Here is a 7,042-nt window from a genome sequence, read left to right on the forward strand (position 1 = left end):
GGGGGGGGGGGGCTTAAGGGGCTTTTAGGTAGGCGCATGATTATGTAAGGAATGGAGGTATATGGACCAAGGGCAGGCAGAAGGGATTAGTTTAATTTGGCGTTATGGCGAGCACAATAAGGAGGGAGGGGTCAAAAAGCCCCATACCCGTGCTGTTCAGTTGTCTGTCCTATATTCTGAGAGATCTCTATCGTGAGATGACATCTTTACCATGATACAACGAGCAGCAAGATCTGCATTACTCTAGCTCCAGCTCAACTAGTGCTTTGTACAGTTTCCCTGTTCTTATATTCTATCACCGCTCATCAAGGATTTTATAAACCTTCTTGACAACCTTATTTGCCTGATCAGTCCCCTTCAGGAAAGGAGGGTACAGGCTGGAAGATTCCTCTGCTCCCCTGCACAAACAGTATTCAACCATCATTTGCATTTCCTTCGCAAATGCATGACATTGCACTTTTTCTGGATTGAATTCCAATTGTCTCGTTACCTAACCAGTGCATTGATACCTTCCTGCTGTCTCCATCTTCTATCCTCATCATCAACCGCTCAGCCAATTCTTTGCGACGCCTGCGAATCTGTTAATCATTCCCCTTGTATTTTAAGTCTGAAGCATTGATATAGATATCAAACAGCCAAGGTACCTACCTGAGACCAGGATTCTAGTCTGAAACATCCTAGTTTGCCATGACATGTTGTTCCCTGTCACTAGAACAACTGCAAATCCCTTGTCAAAAGAAAAATCAATTGTTGAGATCCACAAGCACTAAAAAGCAATACCCTCACTGAACCTGTTTGTTACCTCCTCAAACAAGTGCATTATCATTAGTCAGATGTGACCTTCACTTCACAGCTCCATGCTGAGTCTCCTTAATTAATCTGTGGCTTTCTAAATGGTGATTTATCCTGTTCCCTCGGAACGTTTTGTCCACTGCCGCGTTTAGGCGGATTGGCCTTCCGAGACTCGGTCTTTGCCGTGCTCCTTTTATTAAAACCTTCTTTGCTCTGAGCAGAACAATTCTACAATTTTACCCTGATGCTTTCTTTGATTATTTTTTTGAACTCTGCTGAGGGGGAGAAAAATGAAGCCAATGCAAACGTATAACTTGGGGAGAGGCTTCAGCAGTACATCAAACACTGTTTGCAAAAGAAAAGCTGCTGCTGATGTCTAAATAACAATATATAACTGCTTTCATTGTGTAGATGGCATTGTGGATGAAGAATACCTCTGTCAATGCAGGAACGAATAAATTAGCTCTGAGATTTACATTATGAAAGCATGTCACGGGCATTAAGCAGAAGCTCTTTGGAGTTTTGGGGGTGTGCTACTCCCCCATTAATAAAGATCCCAGATACCTACATTATTGGCACATTCTGTTTATTCTAAAATGGAAAATGTTTGTTTATCACTCTGTTTGAGATGGATGTGAATGTAATGCCACATAAATTGCATGGAAATTCATTTCCCACCTGCGAATTTCTTCGATTATCCTGTCACCATTCAGTCCCTATCTGGAATGTGAATATCCCAGCACTTTATAGACCTTGAAATATAAATGTACAGAACAAAAACCAGAGCGTGAGGAATGTTGCTGCAATTTCCCTCAGAGAGGGAAAAATACCATCAGCTCACCCCAACCCGACTGCCTGTGGTCTGCGACTCCCTCATCAACTCAACCCAGTTAGCTACCCCACTGTGCAAATGTGGCTTCCTTTCTCGAAAGGTGAACCTGACTCCAGGAAGCTGATGTGGTGTCAAGTTGTGACTCGTATATTCTTGGCAGCTTTGCCTGGCAGATCCTGTTATCACAGCAGCTTACGAAACATCACTCCCCTGCGTGGTATTTTATCACCATCACCTTCTATTCCACTTCCAGCCAGTTATCAAAACTCATTTCCAGTCACTAATAAGCATAGAATTGACTGCATTACTTGGGCGCCTATCCCATTTAATGTATTGGTGTGGGGGAACGGGTGGTATATAAACTCCTCAATAGAAGTCGCGCTTCAGAGTAATTTATTTTCTTCACCTTCTGCTTTCCCCAGTCAACTTATCGATTCGTGTCTGAGCCATGCAATCCTCGAACTCGCCTCGGCCCCAAACTCCCTCCCTTCCGTTATGTATGTTGCGGTAAAGTGCGACCCTTTGGGAATGATCTTCATTGTCCTTCTGTGGGGGACGTTGCTCAGTGTGACAGGTCATTGAGTAAGTTGATGAGTCGTATCTTAGTGTCAAGACAATGGAGAGGCTAATGGCGCTTATCATTATTCGTACACAAAAGACTATACATGCCCAGCTGAACGCAAAAGTTCATAATTTGCTTTCTCAGGGATCTTGATCAGATGGGCTGAGGAGTGGCAGATGGAGTTTAATTTAGATAAGTGTAGTTGTTGCATTTTGGAAAAGCAAATCAGGGCAGGACTTCAACGCTTAATGGTAAAGTCCTTGGGAGTGTTGCCGAACTAAGCGACCTTGGGGCGCAGTTTCATATTTCCTTGAAGGTGGAGTCACAGATAGACAGGAAAGTGAAGAAGGCATTTGGTACACTTGCCTTTATTTGCCAGTTCAAGAATTGGAAGGTCATGCTGCAAGTGAGCAGGATATCAGCGAGGAGTACTGCAGACAATTCTGGTCTCCCTGCTATAGGAAAGATGTTGTGAAACTTGAAAGGGTGTAGAAAAGATTTACAAGGATGTCACCAGGGTTGGAGGGTTTGAGCTATAGGGAGAGACTGAATGGGCTGGGGCTGTTTTCCCTGGGGCATCAGAGGCTGAGGGCCTTATAGAGGTTTATAAAACCATGAGGGGCATGGATAGAGTAAAGAGACAAGGTCTTTTCCCCAGGGTAGGGCAGTCCAAAACTAGAGGGCATAGGTTTAGGGTGAGAGGGGAAAGATATAAAAGGGACCTAAGGGGCAAACTTTTTCACGCAGAGGGTGGTACGTGTATGGAATGAGCTGTCAGAGGATGTGGTGGAGGCTGGTACAATTGCAACATTTAAAAGGCATGGGTGGGTATATGAATAGAAAGGGTTTGGAGGGATGTAGACCAAATGCTGGTAAAGGAGGTGAGATTAATGGAGAATATGTGGTAGGCATGGACAAGTTGGACTGTATAGTCTGTATCACTCCATTCCTCTGGTTCATTTCACAAACCCAGGATCTTGCTGACTGCCTCACCACCAAAGTTCACCCAAATAAAAGCGAATAGCTGCAGGGTATTGGCTGGGGACAACTGGGAGAGACCCTTGTATGGGGAGAGGGCTGGGATGGAGGGGCCAGAGGAGGAAGGTAGGAAGGGTACCATGTCTTGGCAGGACTGCCCTCGGGTGCAGAGGGACCAAACCAAAGGAGGTAGCTGGCCCGGTCTCAGACCCTGCTGCCAAGCAGCAGCCTGCACTGCCAATGCTGCCAGGCTGTTTGCCTTGGCCAGTGTCGCCCTCCACCCCCCACTCCCCCAAACCTATACATTGCTGCAAAGGTGCAGTGAAGTGCTGAAGAAGCCGTTAAGTCTGAGCATCCACTAACTTCCTTGGGCTCCATTGGTTGATCAGCCATTCAGCTGACCCTTGTGGGTGTACAAACGATAGCGCCATCTATGGTGTACCAATGAATTGTCGGCCTTGTATCCTATAGACCATCCTTGCTCTACAATCCAATTGCAGAATGAGAGTTCCAGGGCTTTAATCTAGCAAAAATGAAGAAACAGTGATACATTTCCATGTCAGGATGGTGAGCGGCTTGGAGGGGAACTTGCAGTGTCCCCATGTATCTGCTGCTGTTGCCCTTCTGAATGGAAGTGGTTGTGGGTTTAGAAGGTCCTATCTAAAGAGCCTTGGTGAATTTGTGCAGTGCATCTTGTAGATGGTACACACTGCTGCTACTGAACATTGGTGGTGGAGGGAGTGGATGCTTGTGGATGTGGTGCCAATCAAGCGGCTGCTTTGTCCTGGATGGTGTCAAGCTTCTTGAGTGTTGTTGGAGCTGTCCCCATCCAGGCAAGTGGGGAAGATTCCATCACACTCCTGACTTGTGCCTTGTAGTTGGTGGACTGGCTTTGGGGAGTCAGGAGGTGAGTTGCCCACTGCAGTATTCCTAGGCTCTGACCTGCTCTTGTAGCCACCGAGTTTATGTGGAGAGTGCGCTTGAGTTCCTAGTCAATGATAATCTCTAGGATGTTGATTGTGGGGTTTCAGTGATGGTAACGCCATTAAAAGTCAAGGGCTGTGATTAGATTCTCTTTTATTGGAAGTGATCATTTGCCTGGCACTTGTGTGATGCAAATGTTACTTGCCACTTGTCAGCCCAAGCCTGAATATTGTCCAGATCGTGTTGCATTTGAATATGAACTGCTTCAATATCTGAGGAGTCGCGAATGGTGCTGAACACTGTGCAATCATCAGTGAACATCCCCATCTGACTTATGATGGAGGACAGGTCATTGATGAAGCAGCTGAAGATGGTTGGGTCTGGGACACTATCCTGAGGAATTCTTGCAGAGATATCCTGGAGCTGAGATGACTGTCTCCCAACAACCTTGAACACTACCACAGCCACATCACCTTCCTCAGCACCTGCCTCATCCTCACCACCCTGCGGCCAATCACTTTAACTCCCCCTCCCACTCCGCCAAGAACATACAAATGCTGGGCCTCTTCCACCGCCAAATCCTAGTCACCCGATGCCTGGAGGAAGAACGCTTCATCTTCCTACTTGGGACCCTCCAACCACACGACATCAATGTTGATTTCACCAGATTCCTCATTTCCCCCCTCCCCACCTAATCCCATATCCAGCCCTCCAACTCAGCACCGCCACCTTGAACAATCCCAGCTGTCCATTCTGCTTCCCATCCATCCACTCCACCCTCTCCTCTGACCTATCACCATCACCCCCCCCACCTGCATCTGCCACTCGCCTTCCCAGCTACTTTCCCCCACGGCCCCAAATCCCCTCCTATTTATCTCTCAGCACCTCCCCTGCCCCACACTCCTGATGAAGATCTCACGCCCGAAACATTGACTCTCCTGCTCCTCGGGTGCTGCTTGACCTGCTGTGCTTTTCCAGCGCCACCCTTTTCGTCTCTGACCCCTAACAACCACAACGATCTGCCTCTATAAAAGCTTTGTGGGTAACCTTTACACCACAAGGACTTAAGAATTTTAAGAAGGCAGCTCACCACAATCTTCTCAAGGGCAACAAGTCTACTAAACTACAATGGTACTGTGAAGATTAGCTTGGCCCCTGTGCCAGGATAACATGCAAATTCCTGAAGCATTCCATATTTTTAAAGGGAGGTGATGGCCGAGTGGTATTATCGCTAAACTGTTAATCCAGAGACCCAGGTAATATTCTGGGGACTGGGCTTGAATTTGAATTTGCAAAAAAAATGGAATTAAGAGTCGATTGATGATCAGGAATCATTATCAATTGTTGGGAAAATCCCATTTGGCTTGTAATGTTCTTTAGGGAAGGAAATCGCTGTCCTTACCTGACCTGGTCTAGTCTATATGTGACTCCAGACTCACAGCGGTGCAGTTGACTCTGAACTGCCCTCTGGCTAATTAGGGATGGGCAATAAATACTGGCCTAACCAGTGATGCCCACATCCTGTGAATGAATACAAAAACAACAAAATAAATATAAAAGACAAGGCTGGGGCAATAAATGCTGGCCCAGTGAGAGTGACAAACCAGGATCACATTCTGTCGTGCCCAGAATGTGATTGGTAAGGGTCAGGCTTTTCGCCTATTGGAAGAATGGTGACTGTTCTGAGAAACTCTACAACTGCTGATCACAGACACCATTGTCACCTTCTCCTTTATTAATTTATGTATCGTTGACTGATTCCCTTTCTGTCCTGACCTGAACCCTTACTCTCGGCCCATGGCAGAGGGTCACTCCCCTGGCATGTGTCGTGCCATTGTGCAACTGCAATGGCTCTGCAGAGGAAAACCAGCCTGGACTTGAAAGATGTCCCACCTGCAGCCACCTCAGCACAATCCAGGTATCAGCACAGGCACCCCTCAAATTTTCTTTGAACATGTTGACGCCACCTCAAAATTTCACGAAATAAATCTCAGTTAAATAGTGCAGTGGTACCTTTGAAGGCTGACTCCTAAACCTCCAACCCAAGGGAAGACAAGGCTGTGCTGTACCAACCCATCTGCAAGAGGTCACCGCCAACAGTGAGGCCTGCCCTCAGGACTGAACCAGGGCAGGTCTCATCGTCAGTACTCTGAAGGGGGAAGGAACCCACACCAACTCAATTCGATGGCGAGATGGAGCCCAGCAGATCAGGCTGAGTGCAGGGAGAGAGATCAAACCCAACGCAGGGAGAGAGATCGAGTCCAGTGCAGGGAGAGAGATCGAACCCAGCACGGGGGGGAGAGATCGAGTCCAGTGCAGGGAGAGAGATCGAACCCAGCACGGGGGGGAGAGATTGGGTACAGTGCAGGGAGAGAGATCGAACCCAGCGCGGGGGGGAGAGATCGAGTCCAGTGCAGGGAGAGAGATCGAACCCAGCGCAGGGAGAGAGATCGAGTCCAGTGCAGGGAGAGAGATCGAACCCAGCACGGGGGGAGAGATTGAGAACAGTGCAGGGAGAGAGATCAAACCCAACGCAGGGAGAGAGATCGAGTCCAGTGCAGGGAGAGAGATCGAACCCAGCACGGGGGGAGAGATTGAGTACAGTGCAGGGAGAGATTGAGAACCCAGCGCAGGGGGAGAGCTTGAGAACAGTGCAGGGAGAGAGATCGAACCCAGCGCGGGGGAATGATTGGCAACTGTAGATTAGATTACTTACAGTGTGGAAACAGGCCCTTCGGCCCAACAAGTCCACACCGACCCGCCGAAGCGCAACCCACCCATACCCCTACATTTACCCCTTATTACCTAACACTACCGGCAATTTAGCATGGTCAATTCACCTGACCTGCACATCTTTGGACTGTGGGAGGAAACCGGAGCACCCGGAGAAAACCCACGCAGACACGGGGAGAACGTGCAAACTCCACACAGTCAGTCGCCTGAGTCGGGAATTG

The 7,042-nt window shown here is 48.0% G+C and overlaps 1 non-coding gene across 1 annotated transcript; it reads left to right on the plus strand.

Annotated features, from left to right (window-relative positions):
* The first annotated feature begins 5,183 nt into the window (after window positions 1-5,183).
* Window positions 5,184-5,288, plus strand: LOC122555606. Its single transcript, XR_006313323.1, has one exon. It is a non-coding gene; the product is annotated as a U6 spliceosomal RNA (small nuclear RNA).
* The last annotated feature ends 1,754 nt before the right edge of the window (window positions 5,289-7,042 follow it).

This window comes from Chiloscyllium plagiosum, chromosome 12, assembly GCF_004010195.1.
Source record: "Chiloscyllium plagiosum isolate BGI_BamShark_2017 chromosome 12, ASM401019v2, whole genome shotgun sequence".
Classification (NCBI taxonomy): domain Eukaryota; kingdom Metazoa; phylum Chordata; class Chondrichthyes; order Orectolobiformes; family Hemiscylliidae; genus Chiloscyllium; species Chiloscyllium plagiosum.